Raw genomic sequence first — 22821 nt, 5'->3', positions numbered from 1 at the left:
GTGGTGGGCTGGGGCTGGGGAGAGACAGAGGTAGATTTGTGTTAGGTTGCTCTGAGCACTCTTCAGAAGACACCTTTATGTGCTGATGAGGGTTGGTGAACTGGTATCTGGCGTCTAAGGAGAGCGTGTGTGTTGGCAGCCATCTAGGAGCAGCAGGAGAATTACAGAAAAAAATGCTTAAATGAATCTATGAAAATGTGTACTTGATCTTGGGTCTTGTCTCTTGGAGACAAGGGCATGGGAGAAAACTTAGAAAGAAATGTCTCAAAATGTTCTGGCTTGTTTTAAGTGTAGAAAGACAAGGGGTCCATTTTACGTGATGGTGTAGTAGTGAAAATCTAGCTTAATACCCTTACAGTGAGGAGTGCAGTGTTCCTGGAAATCAGAAAATGCTGCTCAAAGTGAAAGCACAAGTAAAACTTAGAAAAAATCTGGGATGTAACCTGAACAGGGCTGGAGAAAGAATAAATAGGCCTTTTAAAAGCAAGCCCATGTTCAATGCATTTCTCTGGATCTGAATTTGTTTGCTTTCCCTGTAGTTTTTAAAATCATCACTAACGTAATTATATTTTCCTTGCTGTGCAAACTGGGCGCTTTGGGACTTTAATTTAGATTTAATTATAGATTAAATTTACAGGTAATTTTGAGTGAGGAAAAGAGGACTAGCAAGCTTGTTGAAATAAAACTAATTGCCGTGGGGTGTACTGTATTTATTGTCTAAATATTACAGAAACAGTGTTATTCTGGAAACTGACAGGAAATCTGCACTTTACTGAAAGGTCACTAATATAATAAACACTATAGAAGTATATATGCCAGACACCCTAAAAATAGATACTGGAGTTATCAAAAACCAATTGAAGAGAAGTACCAAATGTGGTACCAAGTACAGCATCTTAACTGAGTTTACATATCTAGTGGTGGTATCAGAAGCGAAGCTGTGCGGCTAGCAGGTAAGAGTGCAAAGAAAATTCTGGGCTGAGGTGAAAAGTCAGATTTATGCTGACACGCAAATCAGTAATTTATCCTAACCGGTGAGCTGTATTTATGACACCAGGTGTTTCACGTGGAAAACCTGTATGCCATTTCTTTTTTGTGCAGAGCCATTTCTGTGCAGGGCATGAGAGCCTGCTTTTTATTTAGCTTGACAGCAGATACCCCTTGAAATACAGCCCCTTCACATCACAGTGTTGCTTTATTCAAATAGTACTGGCACAAAAATTCCCCAAACCCTATAACAAATATTGCTAGCTTGGCAAGTGAGTTCTGACTGTGCTTTTTCTGCGTGGAGGAGGCTAGTGAACTCATATCCATGGAGCAAGACGCCTGGCTGTGTCTTTGCTGAAGTAGGTGTTCCTCTATTTTTAATGCGAAATGGAGTATACTTTTCAAGAATTTTTCCTGGCTACCCACAGAGGTCATTGCCAACAACTGACATTAATTCAGAGGTAACAGTCATCATCTCTGAGTAGAATAAGCAGTTTCTGACTTCTCCATTAAGGCGTTCTGCTTTCACAGTCTGCAGCTGTGGAGGACAAAGCAATTTCTTAGCCATTCCTCTAAATATCTTATAAATTCTTTCCGTTCATCCCGTTTATTACAACACAGCACAAAGGCTATCAGGCTAACCATACAACGCTGGAACTTTATGTGGAAACCCTCTTTGTGGTTCCACTTTTTATGTCAAGAAAATAGTTGCAAGGGTTAAATCCAGTTTTTCAGATTTGGATTAAGTTGCAGAAATAGGCTTAATGTGACTGCGTACATTTGACTATCTATAGGCATTTATCGGAAGCTCCTAGGGTACCGTAAAGCTTAACATTCTTCATGCTTAGTATTTGAGAATTTCAAAGAACTGATGAGAGAAAGTCCAAAGTCCCATGAGGACTTTATAAAAATGAAAGGCTTTTGGTGTGTCTTGTTTTACTAGCATTTCTTGTTGGGCAATATACTTCCATGCTGAAAACTGGGAGGGAGGCAAAAATCCCAAATTGCACAAGAAGATATTTCCATTGCTGTTCTAGTAGGTTACCTTCCATCTAAAAAAAATACAACATATGACATAGACGAGGAGGGAAGAATTGCAGCAGTCTTCAGTGACCCACAGTTTTCAAAAAAATAACATAAAAGATAGGCATCTATTCCGGGAGGTAAATTACATCTCTTGGCTCTTGAGGGAAACTGATTGTTGCCAGTCTTTTAGTCCCAGTCATGCTGTCAGTCTTTTAGTCCCAGTCATGTTGTCAGACTTTTAGTCTTTGGGACTGTGCACTGAGCAGTGAAAGTGAAAACTCTGCCTTGGAGGCTTGGGATTTTGCAAATATCTGCCGCTCTGGTCAAGTGAAGCCAGATGTAGCTCTCACCAGAATCCACGCTGTTCCTGGGACAGAGGTGTTGCAGGAGAGGAATGTGCTGACAGTGGTTTCTGATAGGCCCCGTCCCCTGGAGGAAGACTATTAGGTGTGCAGGTGCACTGGAACCTGTTGAGTGGCAGCCAGTGCAGACAGGACTTTCTCAAGTCTGCGGAGAGGAAGCAGTAATTTCAGGTCACCTGTAAATGGCAGGAAGGGAATGGTTGGCGGTGAAAGCAAAGAACACGTTTCATACCATTTATCCATGGGTGTGTTTTGGCACTGCCGAGGTCGGGGACAGGGGTTCCTTACCTACAGCAATTCCTGAGTGCCGGTGAAGGAGACAGTTTTTCATACACCGTAGTTTGCTCTATCCTGGTTCATCAAAATGCAAAGTGCTTTGTCGTTGCAATGCAGTAAGACACCACCTATCCATGTGCCTGGTTTTTGCCAGAGAGGTGAGAGTGTGAGGGGCAAATCCAGCTTCTCCTAACAGCGGTAGACTGCAGAGTGAAGTACACGTGACTTTCCTAAGAACAGCCACTCTGGATGAGACCAAAGATCTATCTAGCCTAGCTTCCTGTCCTGGATGGCAACCAAAAACTTACCACAACAACTTTCACTTCTAGGAAAGGTGGCAGGAACAGACTGGGCACATGGCAGTAGTTTCCCAGAATTGCTCCCATACGAACGATTTGTGTTTCATGGACTGCCTAAGCTAGGCAACAATTTTGGGATTTTTTTGCCATATGTCTGCATGTTATCCACAGGAGACTCTTGTAAGCTCCTAATATTTACAACATCCTTTTCTCTGACTTAGCTACAAGTTATGCAATTAACCACCTTCCTTTGGTTTCCCGCCTGTTTGCTGCAGTCAAGCAGCTGACTATGTGCAATCCTGAGGCATTGACACACAAGAGATTAAATGCGGGTGGCCTGGTATGATGGCTTTTTGGTATAAATATCTTCACGTAGCATTGCTTTAAATAGGATACACTTCATTCTCCAGTCTCTTAGGAATGTCCCAATGCTCTCCCAGGAGAACCTTATTTGTCACTCTAGTCTAAAGTGCCAGATTTTGGGCCTTCCTGCCCCTCACATGGTAAACCAAGAGGACATTCATCCTGCTGGCATGCCCCATGGAGCTCCTCTCATAGTAAATCCATGCAGAAAAATTTATCTGTATTACACTGCAAATATTTTCAAGCAAACCACTCAGGGGCAAACCAAATGGGAAATAAATAAGTAGCAGGATACACAAAGAGCAGAAACGTATATTTTATTTTGTAATTGTTTCTGTATCACTGTATTTGTCATAACCTCATAACACTATAAATGAACATATCAGGATTCAGTGAGTGTAATAACGATGCAACCGGCACTGATCACCTAGCGTAAGGGGGTCTGTTCTATTTTACTATGTCTGCCTAACCTGGGATATGTGCAGTTGGTCTGACAGCTATGTCTACTGGATTTTTTGTGCATGAATCAATCCACGTTGCAGCAGGCAAATGGGACAGAATAGGGAAATGACCCCGCTAACATTATTAAAAAGTCCTCTGATTATGTTTCTATGTGATAATGTTCAAATATTAATACGCTGAGGAAGCAGATTCTTCCTTTTCACTGCTGAAGTGTTTTCATGCAGTGCAGATGCTGTGCGAGGGGTAGTCCTAAGCAGCTCTTTGCCTGTATATCCTCCCGTGCCAGTGACAGTCACATGTGCTGCGTTTGGACTGAGGGAAGGCTGATTTTGAATGAATTATGAAGTAGTCCTTCTAGCTGTTCAGCATGAGGAACTTCCCTTAATGCTCATCCAGTTCTGATTTTATCTCTGAAGTAGGTTCAAAATGCAGGAGGGCCTGTTAACTTTTAAAGAGGGTTTGTCACTTCAGCCAAAGTTTGAAGTGACATGGCTGAATATTAGGTCTCACATCATTCTTATGACTTTGGAAAGAACTGATGGATGCTCAGATCTTTGGAAGACATTGGTGTTATTCACAGAACCCAATTTTGTACTGTGGAACAGTACCTCTATCCTCAACGCAGTGTTGTGGGTACAGATGAAGCAGAAAGGGTAATAAAGCTGTGGTTCTGAATATGTACTGTCATGGTTTTAATTTAAGTAATTATTTCCTAATCAATGACAGCTTGTGATGTGATAATGTTATTATTAGATACCTCTCTTTTTTGAATGTGATGCTTTGCTTTTCTGAACAGGGAAATGTGAAGGCAAACTAGAATGGTATAACTGTAGTATTAATAACTTCATTGGTGTTACAACAGATGTGAACACTGGCCTTTTCGTACTTGCAAAGTGGTAAGAATGAACTGGAACAAGTCATTTGTAGTTCAGAATAAGTGCCCTCGGCAAGTTTTACCACCAAATACTACTCATATCTTAAATTAATAACCTATGAGCAGTCTTAGCCACGTGGATTCTGCTGGCTTCCAGTGTGACTTAGACATCTACATGCTTGCATTGCTTCTGAAAATGACATTTACTCAAGGGAATGTTTGAGGATATTTGGAACCTTTCATCTCAAATCACAATTATTTTTTGTCATCATTCCCCGATCCATCTCCTCACTAGGTTCCTTTTTATCTAAGTAGGTTTTTAAGATGTGTCAGCTCTCATATTATTAATTTCAATCGTTCTCATTTTTCATTTAACCACAGCATTACTGGCGGTGGGGGTGGGGGGGGGGTGGGTGTTCTACGTGCATCAGGGGTTACTTGTACTTTCACATAAAACAACTCATCTGTCATGGAAAAGATGTGACTAAAATTTTCTGTGTAAAAATACTCCAGAATGAGCACGGGGGCAATTTAATCTTAAAAGTAATTCGTCTAAGAGCACTCCCACAGAAAAGTGGAATTTAAGGAGAAACGACAGTCAGGCTTGATCATAACGTGCTACCCAGTTCCTGCCCAGTCGTAAGTTTAAGGTACAAAATGCTTCCTACCATTGCAATATACTATTATTCATGTGCCATGGAAGGAACATGTTGCTAATAGTTAAGAGACGATGACTAGTAAATAGGGTGTGTCTTTGGAAAAACCCTGAAATGAAAAACTGCTATTGCAGAGAAGTAGATAGAACTGGTATTTTCCATAGTTCAGTAATCTATTCATAGTGAATACTAGTGAGTAAATCCACAGGGCAAGTACTTAGATATATGGCAGTTGTGAGGCAAAAGCATCTTCCAACTGTGTTCACCTGTGGTATAATTCTATTGGCTGCAGTGGAGCAACTTCTAGATTGAACTTTTCTGTTTAATATCAGTGTAAATATGAAGTTTGAGACTATATTCTAATGATACTGGTGTAACTTTTCACACCTTGTGACTGAGATATGTCACAAGGTCAGGTGTCAGGTGGGGCGGGACAGAAAGTCACTGGGAAAGTAGACAAATAATTCAGATCTGAAATTGAAACCTTTGCCATAGCATACGTACTAAAGAAGGGCTCTAGGGAAGTCTTTCTCGTTAGCACCAGACACCTATCCTTTAACTAACCAACTTTCCGTCACAGGGTTTGAAAATAGGCTATTAACGTAGGAAAGATTGTTCAAACAGCAAAGGCCCGTTGCTATTTTGTATGGAAAAGAGTGCTAAGCTACAGTTCTGGTGCAAAACAAAAAGGGCAAGACTTAGCTATAGTACAACTCAGATGCAATCCTTCTGCTAGAAAAGCTCGTGTGTCAAACAGAGTAAGAAAAAAAATAAGAACAGAGGTTTGGTAGAAATGTATATGTGTTTTATTGCATTCCTCAGTAAGATCTGTTTTTACCATTCCTCCCTGATGGATGGTATGAAAAAATCCAGTGGAAGATTCTTCTCTTCCATTTAGGCTGAACAAATTGGCAGAGGGCACATGTTTGCCTATAAAATTTTTGAATCATATTACCACATCGGTCCATTTTGTTGACAAGGGAAGATTTTTGTGTCTGTAGGAAAGATTCCTGAATGTGGTAATTTGCTGATTGAAGGAACTGGGAGGATGATCCTTCAGTGGTGTATGGCTTTAGAAGGGTGGAGACCTTGGTCACACTTCTGGGATAGTTGTGACTTCAGTTTCCCCATCGTTAAGCCGGGGGTGATAACAGCTCATTACCTCCTGTAGAGCGGAGACTCAGTTCCTCACTGAAGAAGGTTCTAACGTTCAGAAGAGTATTTTTTTGCTGTCATACATTGATGTGGACCTCTGTCATCGTACTAATGTGACGGAGTGCACAGTGGCTTGAGAGTGTTGTTCTCGAAAGGCATCCTCAGCTTTCTGTCAAAAAAATACAAAACTCTACTGAACAGTTACACAACCTAGGTATTTTCACTATATAAGGAAATATAAAAGTAGCAAGATGAAGGCTTTGAGGTCCATATACTTATTTCTCCCTCATAAAGTAGCTGCTGTAGTACAGGTATTATCATTATGAATAAGTCTAATAAAGATATTATCGTTACCAAGAAACCTTGTCTTGCTGACCAACAGACATTTGCTCCCTCATGGCTTAGAATGAAGCACTGGACAGAAGCGGCCATTTCAGACCCAAGTGCTGGTATTCAAAATAGCAAAATGGCTAAAAAAAATTACATTTCTTTTCTGATTTTGACTCTGCGTGTGCTTGAAGAATTGCAGGCGTATTTACCATTTTAATTCAATACTGAAAGTAGGCTATTTTTATGGTGGGTTTTTATGAATATACTATTTTCCTTGCAGTGAATCAGTATTTCCTACATAATTTCCTACATCTGGCATCGGAATGGCACATTTCCTTCTGGCATATGATGACATGGGTAATAATTTAGAGTGCTAAAACTAATGCTATAATAAGTCATGGCCAGTGCAGATGGGAGCAGGAAGATTTCACACCCTCTAAGGAATCTTTACTATTTCATTATTTTCTAAATTTCCTTTTTGTTTCCTCGTCCTTCTTTCTCTTTCTTTTAGTCTGGACTTGTCCAGCTGCTTTCCCCTTTGGGTCAGTTTTTCCCATTAATCTCCTCTTTAGCTGTTCTAAGAAACTATTCATATGAGCTCTTTCTGTGGAACCTGTATTATCTGAGCTGGGAAGTAATGTGTAGCTGGGAGGTAGAACACCCTAGAATTGGAGGACTCACGTGAAGCCTGTGGAAGGAGGTAAGAAGGCTAAAGACTTAACAAAAGGGCTTTTAATGCAGAATTATTGGTGCTTTCGTTCTCATTAACTGTATCCATTTCAGAATGCTGACCTGGTTCGTTCACAGACAACACACACCTTTGCAGTGACCACACTAAGCCTTTTGAATGACCACTTACTCCTGTTTTTCATGGAAAGATTTCTCTCGTAATTCACTGAGAAAGAGTCATAAAGCAGCTCGCCTTATTAAAACCTCAAGGCATCCGAAGACAGCACAGATTGCAACAACAATAAGGATGCAGCATCTTGTATGTGGCTTTACAAAGCATGTTTCAGCAGGCCCGGTCTGAATGTGACCTCACCTTGGAGCTATGTGCTCATAGGCATGCTCCTGCTGTGGTGCTTAGCAGGGTGGCCAGTCTTACACACACTTGGCATGAGGAACACGAAGAATGCTGGGACAGGAAGTGCAGGATTCAGGCTCTGCGGCTACCTTCCCATAAAAAAGTATGTGAATGATGCTATATTTCAGGGTCCTAAATAGCCCTGTTGGCAACGTGGTATAATGTATGATTTTGTGTTGGCACCATTTAGCATCTGTGTTAGCAAGTGTCTGGGGACCTGTGGCTAATTGTTTTCATTCATCACACCAATTTACTCAGCACCAATATTATCTCATAACTTGGCCTTGGTTTTTGGTGGTTTCAGCTCAGTGACATCATTATTACATTACTCAGAATGTGCAGATGTAAAAGATGCACTGGAATGGTTACCGTCTGAACGAGGACAGTTTGTTTCATATTTCTCATTGGCTTTTTATAACCCTGGGTCAAGTAAATGATTTCATGAGAGGTTAAAATTGTGCAGGTACTTGTGTCAAGATGGGCAAAGCTTCCCAGGAAAGACTGAATACAGCATTGCTGTACCATGTTGGAGTTCAGAATGAGGAGCAATTTTTTATTGTGACTGCCAGTTGATCACTTGGGAAATTACGGTGATGAAGAATTCTCTTTATTTGATTTGAAAATTCTTATTTGCTGTTTTTGAAAAAGCAAGCCAAACCAAACAAAAAACGCCAGCCACTGTGTTCTGCTTGAAAAGATTTGTCCATAGGAAAGATTTTTATTTCCTCCCCCACCCAAGATGGAGGAGAATGTTTTTAAATGTCAGTGGAAATATTGCATATAGAGGCAAAGCTATTATTTTCAAATCACCTCAAAATTGACTAAAAAGAGAGGAAAGTCTACCTGTGATACTTTGAACACCTGAACTTTTTTGTGTTTAAAGGGACTGACCTTTAATTAGGTGTCTCCTGTCTGCTGCTACTACAAGCACAATATAAACACCTAGGGAAAGCCCTCCTTGCTGGCTCCCAGAAACAGAGGACAAACAACAACAATGCTGAGTGATAAATTAACACTGATAAATGTGCGTGTTAATCAGATAAATCACATTAAAATGGGTTGTGGTTCCAGGAACAAGGAAACCCAATCCTAATCAGTGGAAGAAGTTTCTGAAAGACTACGTTTACTATTATTTACTGGACATGATTAATTCAAGCAAAATTAATGCACCAGTTCCAACATGGTTCTGATACACAGTAATGGTGTAATCTTTCAAGACTATAGTTACTGTCATCATCATGCTGTGAAGTTTCTACATCATCCTTCCACAGTCGAAATTATAGTTTCCTTTTTTTCATGCTGACACTGCTATTCCTGTAGGCAGTGTAGGATATGAAATCAGCAGTGTGAGGACTGGAAGACTGACTCAGCATACTTTGTGAAATAAGCCGCTCTGTTTTGTCTCCTTCATTTCATTTGGTGTATAGGAAAAAGTTCTTCTACCAGAACACTTCTTTCTAGCTGCTCACAAAATGCAAGCCAACATAGGCCTTGTTTTGTATTCTGGAAATGCCGTGACATTTCAGGGCCTTAGGACAAAAGCGCGTAACAACAGCTGCGTCAGGTCTCGTTACAGATTCATCGAGAACAGTACCTTGATGCTTAGAGTGACCAATAAAGAATGCTTGGGAAAGGATAGGGAAACTTATAAAGAGACTGTACACTATGACTTTTCCTCAATATTTTTCCAGATGCCAGGAATTTGAAGTCGAGGAACTTCCTGAGCCAAATACAGGATCTTTGTGTTGAATAGTCCTTACAGGATTTTCCCTCATTAATTTGCTCACTGCCTGAACACCTGGAAGCGTTTGATATCCACAAATAGGTGTAGCAAAGAATCTCACAGCTTAAGTCTTTGTTGTAAGAACACATTCTCTTAGTTTCTGCTGAACGTCCCACCTGCTACCTTAATTTTTTGACCTGTTTTTCTGTTAGATTGGAATCAGTGATTGATCATTCGTTTTTCTCCTTAAGCATGCCATTTACAGCATTAGAGAATTTTGTCATGTTCCCTCTGTCATCTCTTCTCCAGGCTAAAAAAACCTATCCTGCTTATTTGTTTCTTGTCCTATAACTCTTATTACCTTTGTTGTTTTCCTCCAAACTCTATCTTGTTCTACTGTACAGATGTCCTTCCTCCTCCCCTCCTCCCATAGTTGGCCAGATTACTTCCCACATCCTTTGAAACTTGGATACTTCGAAACTGTTAGGGTGGTTTGGCTTGTGCCTTTTCTCATTTGTAATCCACTAGCTGCCTGATGGTAAAAGAGTCATCAATACTGCCTCTGCTGAAACCCACTCTTACCTCTGGATGACCATCAACAATGCACTTAAACAGTGTTTGGAGACCTACGGTGTTAGTATTCAATGACAATGTCATGATCTCTTGCGTACATAAGAACCCAAAATGCATCTGTGTTGAGATGAGGAATGGGCACTTTTATTTTTGAAAACAAGATATTATGTGAATATGTTACTTAAAGGGAAAAGGAAATGTACTGTCATTACTGAAAAGGAATAAAAAATCTCATTTACGTATTATGTTTCTTGTAAAAACAGGAACATAGCGATTCAGAATATTACCTACAGTCTTGTTGTACTTATTGTAGATTTCTATTTACTTTTCAGCCCACGTGCACTATGAATAAACCCTAAAAAATGGTTTGCAGGTGGCAGAACTCTGAGCATGTTTGAAAACATTAGAGATATTTCACAAACATTTTAATCACATTTCATTTATGAAAACTTGAATTGATGGCTTCTAAACCCTTTTTTTTTTTTATGGAAGAGTCCTTGTGACATTGATAGCTTGGTGACCAAAACAGAATTACTGTGACTCTCCTGTTTTAAGGTTAGAGGTGTACTTAATATGTGTAAGACAAAAAAATCCCATGTTTTAAAGACTGAAATCTTACAGCATCTGCTTCACTTCGTTGACCATATTGCCTCTAAGCAAGGTTTTGATTGATATCAAGGAATTCCTTTTTTCCCTTTCTTTTGCTTTCTAATTTTTTTTTTATTTCAGTAAGAATCTCCTTTGGTTAAGAGTTCTTTACTTTGAAAACTACAGCCCTCTTAAACTAGACAAAACTGTACTTCATAGTCCTTCAGAATGAAGCTTAGAGATGATTTGGTATAACTACCAGCTCGGTGAATGCCAAATCCTTGGTGTTGCTAAACCTGTGCAGGTGTTTCCTGGTGACCAATGCAAGGCTAGGGTTTGGTTTGATATTGCTTTAAATGCCTTTGCAGATAAGCACCATGTAAAATTATGCCATAAAATACAGGAGCGTGCTAGTGTTGTGACAGCCTATTGAGCCCAGCAGTTTCCTTTTGCAGATGAACAGTTTGTGCGTGGAGAGCAGTGAGGATAGAAACAGCTAGAGTGAAATTATGAATACTCTGACCCTGGAGACACTGAAAGGCTCATGGCATTCCTGTGCGGCTTTCTCTTGTTTGCAGAGATGCCTCTGTTTCCTTTACTGATGCCGCTTCTTGGATGAACTGTAATACAGATATTGTAATGAATTACGGCAGGCGCAAAACAGTGAGATTCATTTACAAACATCAAAACCAGACAAAAACAGATTCACTTTTAGTGAAAAGGAAACAAAGTATTTTCTTTTTTGTTTCTTTTTGTGGAATGTTTGTTTTATTTTCACTAGGGGGAAGTCACTTGAGACTATTCTAGAATAAGTTTGCTTAAGATGGCTATTTTTTGTGATTTATCTCAGAGGAGATGCACCCACCCACAGACACAAGAGAAGCTCATCCTAAGGATCGTCTTGTCTTTTGGGCAGACCAGCTGGCGCAGGGCAGTGCTAAACAACACTTCTGTATTGCTTCTAAGACTGTCCCTCCAGAAAGGCCAAACATTGCCCTTGGCAATTGGAGCTGAACACAGCCCTGAGGAGCCCTGCATCAATATATTTGTTTGAAAAGTATGACACTTAACAGTTTGTTTGTTTTAAATGACCGCGATATGCCAGGCACGCCTTGCTTCTCCCTTGTCCAAAGACCAACTAAATCTAGTCCGCCTCTATTCCCAGCCCTGCACTACTTAAATGCATCTTAGAGAAAGAACTCTGAGGATGACATGCTCATTTAAGTGTATACTGGAGAAAATATGCCCTTTGGTGGAATAATTCCAGTGACTAGGTAATCCTGGCAATTACCTGTTTAGAATCCTGTTAATGATGATCTTCACCCATTTGGCCTGGGGATCTAAGCAGATCTGCTGGTTGTTCTTCAGCATTGCTCTGCAGTGGAATGAATATTTCACTTTAGTTGATATTGGCACCTGAAGTGGTCACAGGAGGATGCAGACAAGACTGGGGATTATAAGCTTGAGGGCTGCCAACTCTTCAACATTTGTAAAGCCAGAACTCTTCTCGCCTGCTGGCTTTACTTACATGATTTCCACAACATTGCAGTATGGGCCCTTCGGAATGATTTCCACGTTGGCCAGGCGCTTTGGCAACATGAATCCTGTGACAGTCTGGATGCAGCGACACCGCAGCTCTGCTGCCAGCATCATCTCTGTGAGGAAAGGAAAGGGAAGCCTATAATGTCTGCCACTGAACCCAAACTAACACTGAAATTATTAATTAGAGAAAGTAGAAAGGTTAAAAAGTTCATGCCTCAAGGTCTAAATGGATTGCTATTTCTGGGTTTAAGGTAATACCTTCACTGAACAAGAACAGGGCATTTGAGATCTGCAGACTTTGTACAGGTAACAATTTATAAGTTTCCACTACTGCTTTGATTATTTTGGCATCCCAGGATATCAAGTGTGATGAAATGCTACTGGAAGTGTGGGGCTCTTATCTTACAAGAGGAAGAAAAAGCTAGCTGAAGAGGCAGACAGCTGTTCCCCATGAATACATCCTGGAGGTGAAACCTGTTTGGGCTAAAATTCTACACTGGTATCAGTGTGAAAAAGCCACAAAAATATTCAGCTTAGAAGCTAATCAAGATGGTAGGAAAGGTATGGGGCCTCTGAGGAAGCAACTCTGGGTAAGTATGAGGAGCAAGGAACTCAGCAAGCTTTGGGATGGAGTTTGGTTAAATTACACTACACACTGTACGGCACCCAAGCCCATGGACTGAATTTACTGTTGCCTGACAGACGTTCCACGCCCACGTTGCCCTGTCAGAGCAAAAAAAAAAATGTTATCCCAGCTTTAGGGATTGAGCACAGAGCACTGGAGAGGTGACGGATTTTATCCAAGGTCACAAGCCATGAAGCCCAGGGCTTTCCTGGCTCCACCCACTGCAGACACTGGGATATCTTCCTGTGTTCAAGTCAGATATCTCCAGTTAAAATACCAAATCACAACTCCACATTTGTCCATTTTTCCTACTAAGACAAGCTGCATTTTCAGCTTGAAATTCCTGACAGTTGAACTGTGGAATATATTTGAAAGAGGAGATTCAGTACTTTGAGGGCAGTAGCAACAAGAAGCAAAGACAAGCTCTGGATAAATGGATGTGGGGCACACGGACACTCTTACTGAGATGCAGGGGCCAGAATCTGAGTCAGTTCATCAGTCCTTTCTTCCTGTGGGTAGTCTGGACATTCCTTAAGACCAAACAGAGAACCCCTTTACCTCACCCTGTGCTAATTCTTGTACCTTGATACGGTCATGCACCTATTTCCCTTCCTTACTTATCTTCTGCCCAGCTGAATCTACCGGTGCTTCTTTTGGCTGACCAACACCTCCCTACCTATGGGATTCCCAAATCCTGTGCCAGGGCTTCACTGCAGGTGCGTGTAATGAGACAGACAACTTGCCAGCCGGTTGTCCAGACTTGAGGCTGGCCACATCCAGCTCAGTTCTGGCTCAGGAGAGACTGCACATGTGTGTCACTCCAGTGTGAAGGCAGGACGCAGTAGGAGCAAGCATCCGCACCGTGTTGAGGCTTGGGAGCATTCCAGACCCCTAAACTTGGCATACTTTTTGCCCACAAAATACTTTTCCCAGCAGAGTTTGTTTTTCTTAGCCTCACGCTTCTCAGGGAAGAGCTCTCACAGATGGCTGTTGATTAGAAACAGATTGATTCAAACTAAGTTGAATATTCCAAGCTTTCATCTCAGGGCCTGTTATCATAACAGCAGCATGAAAAGTGATAGCGATGCAATACACCACACAGTTATTGCAGGCTATCATTTCTGAGGCCCTGGCTGTAATCTCATTTTTCTCAGAATATTTAAGGGACAAGTTCACCAACGTCAGTGAACCTCCGCTAGCAGGAGAATAATAGGAGACAAGAAATAGGCCCACTCTGACAGTCCGTGAATATGTTTTTCTTGACCTGCTACCTCAAAGACATTGTGAGTATGGAAGTCGTACGCACCTTGAAAACATTCTACTTAGCTAAACCATATTGCAGAAGAATTGTAATACAAAGGAAAATAAATAGATTTTTCTTACCAGGAAAGTTTCCCAGAAAAGAGAGAATCAGGAGGGAGATGAGAGTCTTGCTATCCATGACTGATCTCTGTGCCTTCTGATGGTGAAATGAAAACAAACTCCGCTGTGTCTTCAGACCCACATGGGACTGCTAACACTGTTATACTCCGGGATTTGTGTCCAGTGCACATGTACGTACAGACGGAATTAATCTTGCTCCTGTCTTTTGTCACAACTGGAACAAGTAGTGGGAAGATCTGAGATGAAACAGCTTGTGCTAATACACCTGAAATTGAGCAGTAAGTTGGAGCCACTCTGCTTGCTGATTCCTTCTTAATTCCAAGAAAATAGTAAAATACTAAGAGAGAATTACATGCTGGTTAAAGCAGTGAGAGAGGTATTAAGCTTCCTTGGTTGTCACCATTTAAAGCTGAGTGCTTAATTTTCTCCCAGTCCTGAAATACAAGGTGGAATGAATGTAATAATAGAACATTGGCAAAAAGCTAGGTAATTGTGATATTTGGATAGGATGAGGAAGTCATAGCGTTATCACATTAAGATAATGATCTTCAAGAATCTCTCACATATACTTACCCACTATCCCATATAACACCCAGCAAATTCATGGGCTGGAACAGGCCGGGGACACTTCCTGTGGCTGAAGAGACACTTGTCTGTAGGAAAGAGGACATCAGCTGTATGGACAAGACATGCCATGCCACATGCTCTGATGGCCAGAAAACAGCTCCTGACCTCTTGCATTTATTTGCACCTCTTGCATATATTTATTTGTGTAATAATTAAAAAAAAAATAAGATTTTAAGAAGGCTGGCGTTTTCAACCACTCTGAATATTAGGTGGTGTTTTAGAAAGCACTTAAAGCTGTGCTTTAACTCTGTCATTCCAGCTCCCATTTCTTTAAAAGGGAATTAATCATGTGTGGTTTGCGATTTCGTTTAACGAGGATTTTTGTTGTGCAACACCACACAGACAAAAAAACAAACAGCTGTGGAAATGCTGGGAACAGCCACCATCTCCTCATGCTCCCTTCTGTGCCCTTAGCCCTCTTTGTTTTCTCTTTGTTCTTCTTGGTCAATGCCAATTTAATTCCTTCTTGCAAGTCCCTTCAGATTTGCAAGCACAAAGAGGCCGCCTCTTATTATGCTTTTGCATTTGAATACGTCTCTTTTTTCAGACCTCTTTTCCCCACTTCTTTCTAGGTGTCTCTCCCAAGAGGAAAGTTCAGATCTATACTAAAAAATGCGTGTGTGCATTTGCCACACCATTGGTCATTGTCTCCTGGCCTATGACCAGATGTGCACACTGCTCTCCATCCCAGTCCAGCCCTGCCTGCTCTTGTAATGACTTGCTGACGATTTTCATATACCTAAAATATTGTATTCAGGAAGGATTCCTGAAACTGAGGCACTCGGTCCTATCCAGTCGATGATACTGAACCATTTTGCGTTGTTATGCATGTCAGCGGTTGCTCACAAAATGAACAGATATTTGTGGGTTTGTGTGCCTATCTGCATATTGTGAAATCGGTCATTTCATGAAAAGACTAAAATGTTGATAATTTTAGAAAATTACTGAAACGATAGGTAAAAATGCTAAGAAGTACCTAATTACAAAATTTTGGGTTATTGAGTCAAAAATACAAATCAGAAGTTTTTTCTAAAGTATGTATTTATTTAGTAAAGCAGTTGCTTTCAAAAGCAGCAAAGCTTGCCACTCTACAGCTCTAAGATTATTTTCTCAGCTGAGCTTATTTCATAAAACAATGGAAAACTTTATGGGTTTTGTGACGTGCATAGCTCACGGTAGAAGAGTACCGCTGGTTACTGCAAGGACCAGGATACAAGACTTGTTCTATGTGTGCCTGTATATACGTCTTTCTGAGAAGCTGCTAACATTTCCTGCAAAATAACCTTTCCGCTTCGGCCCATATGTTAATTTGCATAGAGTTTGCCTCCAGCCCTTTGTAAATAATGTGGAGGCACATATTTTTGCATTCTCAGCAGGTGTCAACTGCAGGGCTGCTCCTCTATATCTGAACACTTCTGTGACGTTCTAATACTTGCGTTTTTGTAATCAGTGGAGGAACCTGCACCTCCTGGTCAGGTATCCGCAGCCCAATGGGCTTGTTACCACCACCTGAAAATGTATCATATCAAGCTTGTCCTTAAAAGAGAAGAAATAGGGTGCAAGACAAGGCATAAATTCTGGGACTGGCAAGAGACTTGTGCTCTGAGTCCAGCAGAGGAGTATTCTGTGGAATTGCTCAATGAACAGGAGAAACCTCCACAAAACCAACAAGGTTGAGCTCTAGGCATGTAGTGACAAATGGCATCAATGGTATGGTCAGGAGGGTAGACTAGGGGTTTCAGCATAGTAATGATGCCTGCTGGCAATGTGAACTGCACTGGTCCTGCCTTGGAAAGAGGCATCCGTTTCTGTGCTAGTGTTTGGATGATTGAAAAAGAGCTGGGCAATAGAGGTGGGAGGGAAGGAGGGAAGGAAGGAGAAGCCAAGCACAGCTTTGGTTCTGCAGCCCAACATGGTGTGACTGAAGGTGAGACAGAAGAGGCCTGAGGTCACTTGTCATCGTGCTTCCTTTCTGGGAGCTTTTTGCTCTGCTAGGAGAAGTGGGAAATCCAGTAGACTTGCCTCAGCATCTGGGTGAGCCTCATCAGGAACTGCCTGGAGCAGCGAGGTCTTATTGTATGGTGGTGTAACAGATGACACTGTTTTTCTGTGTGTCTGCAGTAGAACTGACATCACCTGTGTGGAAGAAGCAGTTGGCTAGCACAGGTCCAGCCGCAGAGCTTGTTGTGTATGTCTGGTTTTGAAAATGGCCTCCTTCGATTCCTGAAGGATGTTTTGAACCAGGAAGCGCCAGTCTGTTAGAATGCCAGGAAAAAAGCCAGCCAGGCTCTTGTTTTTCTTTGTCAAGTGTTGCCTAAAATGCCATTTATTAGAGCTACCACTATGGAAGAGAAAAGGCTAATAAGGATAGTTTTCTGTGCCTTCAGGTGCTGGTAACCCTAAGTTCTGCGGTATCGAACAGGGCTCCAGTCAGGGCACAGCTTTCTGTGCAGATCCTGAGTGCAGAAAGGTTACCCTGTTGAGAGTCATTCAAGCCCTTTTGAGGATTTTCTAAATAGAAAACAATTCTATTTATAATTTCTACTGTCAGAGAGGAAGAATGTTCACATGAGAATTTGTTGCTGCAGTTTTACATAAGAGCAAGGACACGTAGCAGATCCCCAGCAGTGCATGGGAGCTCCCTGCACACCTCTCTGTTAGAAGGAGCTGGCTATGTTTATCCTACAGCTGAGGGGTACGTGCAGTGCGGTGCAGGCCTGAAGGCCGAGCTGGGCGTGCAGCACAGCACAGCACAGCGGGGGCCTGGGCCTGCTCCGCTTAACTGAGCTACGTGGGTCACTGACTCCTCAATGCACAGGTGTCTCTCAGTCAGGAACCCTACAAGGACGACCTTTGGCTTAGATGCCAAATGGCATGGGGACCTAACCCCCAGTGAAACAGAGCTCCCACGGAGAGGAAAAAGGACAAAGTTTCTCTTTTTCTCACTAATAAAAAGGGAAATATAGTCTCAAAGAGGGCAAAAGGTTGAAAAACGCAAAGAGGAAACAGTCCATTAGCATAAATTTTGGGAAGATGTTCTCGGAGAAGACAGTAAATAATCACTCCACCCCTCTTAGCAATGTGGACTACAGGGGAAAACTCTGAATATTTTTGTCTGACAAATAGTATCACAGTCATTTGGAATCTGCTGGTTTTCCTTACGGTTAGATTTCACCATATGACTGAACCAGTAACACTAGTCCCTCAAACACCTTCAGCTTTGAGGTAGTTCACAGTATGACCCAGTGGAATAGCCAGTTGGGGATAGAATATCTATCATCTGAGTCATTCTGTGATTTCATAATATGCGGTTGATCTAAGCAGACATGCATGCATATATATACACACACACATATAGTTGTCACACTGTAAAATCCACCCTTTGATCGACATTCTGATTATTTCATTATATACATACACGTAAGTAACCCTTCCCATTCTCTGTTGCTTTTTGGCTGTAGCTTTGTTCACTTTACACTCTCCCCTAATTTGCTCTCTCTTTAAATATGCAAATTTGCCTAATTGGATTAATTGTTTTTCTCAGATGCAGGGCATATTTTTAGCCCTTTACTACTCTAAATTTCTGCACTCATCTGATAGATAAGTCAGGCAAAATAAATTATTTTCCCTAGAAAGGTTTTTAATATAGTAAGACTTTTTCCCTTCAAGAGCAACAGTAGGAAGATGGTATCACTAAAAATATAAAATAATTATTTCTCCTTTTCTGAGTGATGTAACATCTTCTCCTAACCACAATAGCCTAAGTATTGGACTTTAAAATCCTGGTATTACAGAGAGAAAAGCTATTTCATACATCGAGAAGTTTTCAAAATTGAGTAAGGTTTTTCTCTGTGTCCACAACTCAAAAAAGTAGCATCCAGTTACTTGCTAGGTAAAGAGGAAGAAATATGGAACAAGGATAATCCTTGTTCCTGGGAATTTGCTTTGCAAAGATTTCTCTCAAAGAAAGGCTAGGCTGTGTTATGGGGATAAGCCAGCTTTCTTCAGGTGTCACAGGAGAGCACTGGGTGTCTCTTAGACATGCCAACAGGGCCAGGATATTGTTACACCTTCAGATAAGGTTCTATTGAATTTCATGAGAAAACAGGGATTGATTTTTCTGTCACTAAGTAAGTGCTATGTACCTAGTGACTGAAGATCTCGTTTGCACTGGGAATGTGCACTGAATAACAACCCAGAGGTAGAGATTCTTTGCTTTAAAAGGTGTCAGGGCTTCTTATTACATCTGGGACCTGAACAATTTTTCTGGAAACAAATTTACTTTTGTAAACTGTCATGGTTCCTTACCACAGCTGTCACGGTTGCTCCTTCCCACCCAGCAAAACATGTTTAAACACAGCCCCACTTTAAGTTAAACCAGAGTACAAGTTCCTGCAGATTGCAGGGGCTTACTTGGATTCCATACACCCATCCTGGGGTTAATCTCTCTTCACGTCGGCAGCTCTGAGTGAAGGGTTTAAGTAAGTGATGTGCCTCTGAATCTAAAAGCACATTTGCTCAGTACAAAGGGCCCCGACACTTCAAGAGAGAGCTGAGTGCAGGTGTGCCCAGCGAGGCCTGGGCACACGGAGGTGATGGCTTCTCTGCTTCCCCACTTCCCAGCTAGCCAGACTGACCCAGGTACAGAGGTCCGCATGGGATTCACCAAAAAAACACAGTATATTTTTCAACAAGAACATTTTTATTGCATTATATTCCATTACATTATCATTTCATAATACATCCACATTTTTACAGAAATATATTTTTCCAAAGCAGAATAAGGAAAATTACTTATTCTATATGAATTATGACAGTATGTCATACATGTAGACATGAAATATCTAAGCCTCTTCAGAACATTTACTGTTCCTTTACATCTTGTGTATAAGTACCAAATTATTAAATGTAAACTCATTTAAAAACCAACAAAGAACTAACCCCAACATTATCTCATTAGAAACCAAAATAATCTCGGCATGACCCCCCCACAATTCATGGAAATTCTTAAGCCATCAGAAGCACTGAGTAGAGAGGGACTTCAGGAGCAAGCTTTCTGTAACTTCCTTGTGTAGGGTCTTGTGCAAAAGGATGCTAGGCATTCTATGGTAAATGCGAGGAAGTTTCAGTGGGGAAAAAAGATTTAGCAAAACATTCTGAGCCTGAGGCTCATTTAGGTGCTGGCGGCAGCAGATGGAGCATGGCAGCACAGCACTGCACTTGCCGCAACCAGTTTGTATTCCCATGGAGTCCTGTGCGGGCGCTCAAGCGCCAAGTGCCAGAAGCACTCAAACTTAGCGACCTTGCTATTCCCAAGGGGAGTGTTACCCACTGCCATCGCCATGACCTGTTCAATCCGCTCAGTATCAGACTGCTGCAGACACCTGCAGAGCGGTCTCCATGACGGACACACCTTCTTCTCAGGTATTAATGCTATGTATAAGACCTTGTTGGCAAATAGAGTTCAAAGAGAAGAATCTTGCACAAAGGTGGGGCTACTCAAATTGTGAGGACTGCAGCGGGGCCGCCGAGAGGTGCCTCACAAAGCCAGTGGTCTCCTATCAATCGGATTCAATCACTCTGCCTCCGTCAATAATACATACGTAGGGATAGGCAATAATAAATACGAGGGGTGGGGAGGGGAAGCTCTTAGAGGGATTGAACATAGAATTGCTGGTCTGCAACTCATCAAAACTAGTCAGGCTATTATCTTCTTTCAGCATCCATTTCCTGGCATCTTCTAGCAAATGCAGGCAGCTTCATTTGGAGATGCTTCTTCCCTCAGAGCTGGTTATGCGAACTGCAACAGGCAGAATTCAAGTGATAAAGTCAGTCAGAGAATCTTTCGTTAAGTCTATTTGCATGCACTTGATAATAAGTCCCGTAGGAGATGTGTCTTCTGGAAAAGATGCCTGATGGTGATGGACCACACTGGCCCCGGAACCACAGCTAGATTTGCATTGAATGCTGTGGATATTCTACCTGACCCGCGGGGTTTTCTGTTCCTAACAAAGAAGCCACTTCTTGGGCAAGTTTGTGGCATAAGTAAACAGACTGCCCCCGAGAAATCAATGCCAGAACGTGGCTTGCTATTCCTGCGACACCCGTGCTGCTTTCAAACCCAGCCGTAGGCTAAGCTTGGCCGCTGAAAGGCCTGGCTTAGCCTCAGCTGCTGCACGACCCACCTCCCACCCCGAACAGGGAGCAGTAGCAGCCCCGCCCCGGCAGGTACCTCTCGAGGACCCTGGCGACGATGATCTTGACCCAGGGTGCGGAGGGGTTCAGGCAGACCGTCTGTCCGCGCTTGGTGGTGGCTCTGCGGGGCGAGGCAGGGGGTGAGGCCGGGGCCGGGCCGGGTCGGGCCGAGGCCGGGGCCGGGGCCGGGCACTTACATGACCTCGGGCACGGCGCAGTGCGGCCCCTCGGCGACGAGCTCCAGGCGGGCCAGGCGCCGCGGCGCGATCACCTCGGAGACGGTCCGCGGGCAGCGGCAGCGCAGCTCCCCGGCCAGCGGCGCACCTGGAGGCGGGCGGGAGGCGCCTCAGCCCCGGCGCCCCCCGCCCCGGTCCGGCCCGCCCCGCTCCCCCGCCGGGCCGCCGGCGCCCCGCGCACCCCCGCCGGCTGACCCCGGCCCGCCCCGGCGGCTGGCAGCCCTGCTGGTCCCCGGCCGAGCCCGCGGCCGCTCACCCCGGCAGAGCGCGGCGGCCAGGAGGAGGACGAGGAGGAGGAGGCGGCGGCGGCGCAGGTGCGGGCTCATGGCTGGCGCTGGCGGCGAAGCTGCTGCGAGAGCCCTCTGTGACAGCGGCCCCCTTGGCCGACGGGGCTTTTATCTCCCGGCGGGAGCTCCCGGGCAGGAGAAACGTGATTCACACGCCGTCACGCATCTTTCTCTCTTCCCTGCGCATCCCCGGCGGCCGTTGCTCGCCCTCTTCCCAGCCTGCGGTCCGCCCGGCACCCGGCAGCCTGCGGGCTCTGCAGGGATGGGCTGTGGGGTCGGGTGCCCTACCCCGGCCGGTGTCACTGCCCCGCTGCTCTGGCCGGGGGTGTCTGCTCAGCCTGCTCCACTTACCGGGGAGCCCAGCAGTGCCAGGGAGCCAGCGGTGGGACCTCATACAGGAAGGGACTGTCGTTTAGACACCAGAATTTGGAGGTTAAATTTAGCGCAGCCCAAGTTTTATTGACGTTTGTAAGCCTGAAAGATGCTAGTGAAAGCTGAGACACAAAATCCTTTTTCTTCTGCATCTAGGGATAGGATCACATTTAATTTTAGCACTTGGCTTTCTCTGCCCAGCACACAGTAATTTCACTGTGGATTTAGTTGTTAGCTGAAAAGCAACAACTGAAAACCCGTGAATGTTATGCAAAGCAGTGATTTGTAGGGGCTGGAAAGATGTCAAGTCTTCAAGTCTTCCAGAGGATCCAAGGGTGCCTCTGAGCAGCAGGTGTAGTCCAGAGGTGCCCCAGCCAGCCATCCTTTCTTCCCACTCTTTGGAGATCATGCACTGCTTTATTTCCGTCCCCAAGCTTTACTTTGGGCTGCTGTTGTGCTTTCTGGAATAGTGAAGAGTGATTAAAATTTTTCCTCTAAGATCTTTTCAAAGATGTAATAATTGTATTTTTTTTTTCCTCGGTCTGGGCAGCAAAAGAACCACTTTCATATTTTAATTTGGGCAGGGGGAGATGACAACACAGACTGATCAGTGCAGTGTCTGCAAGCTTGTAAATCAGCTCTCTGCTTAATTACAAAATATTCCCAGGAAGAAGGAAGATGAGAACAGACATAACTTTGTGCTCACAATTAGTCCATCAGGTATTTCCCTGCACGTTGATCAACTGACTGCCTTGCTGTTAATGAGCCGACTTCCCTCCTCTCGGAGCCAGGTGTG

General features: G+C 43.1%; 1 long non-coding RNA gene across 1 annotated transcript in view; it reads left to right on the top strand.

The window, feature by feature from the left end:
* The window catches only part of LOC135313306 (uncharacterized), an 89081-nt gene that overhangs the window by 165 nt on the left and 66095 nt on the right, over positions 1–22821 (top strand). The window lies entirely within an intron of this gene.

Source organism: Phalacrocorax carbo, chromosome 4 (assembly GCF_963921805.1).
Source record: "Phalacrocorax carbo chromosome 4, bPhaCar2.1, whole genome shotgun sequence".
Lineage (NCBI taxonomy): Eukaryota > Metazoa > Chordata > Aves > Suliformes > Phalacrocoracidae > Phalacrocorax > Phalacrocorax carbo.
The sequence above is the reverse complement of the archived record's forward strand: the minus strand, read 5'-3'. Positions and strand labels throughout refer to the sequence as shown.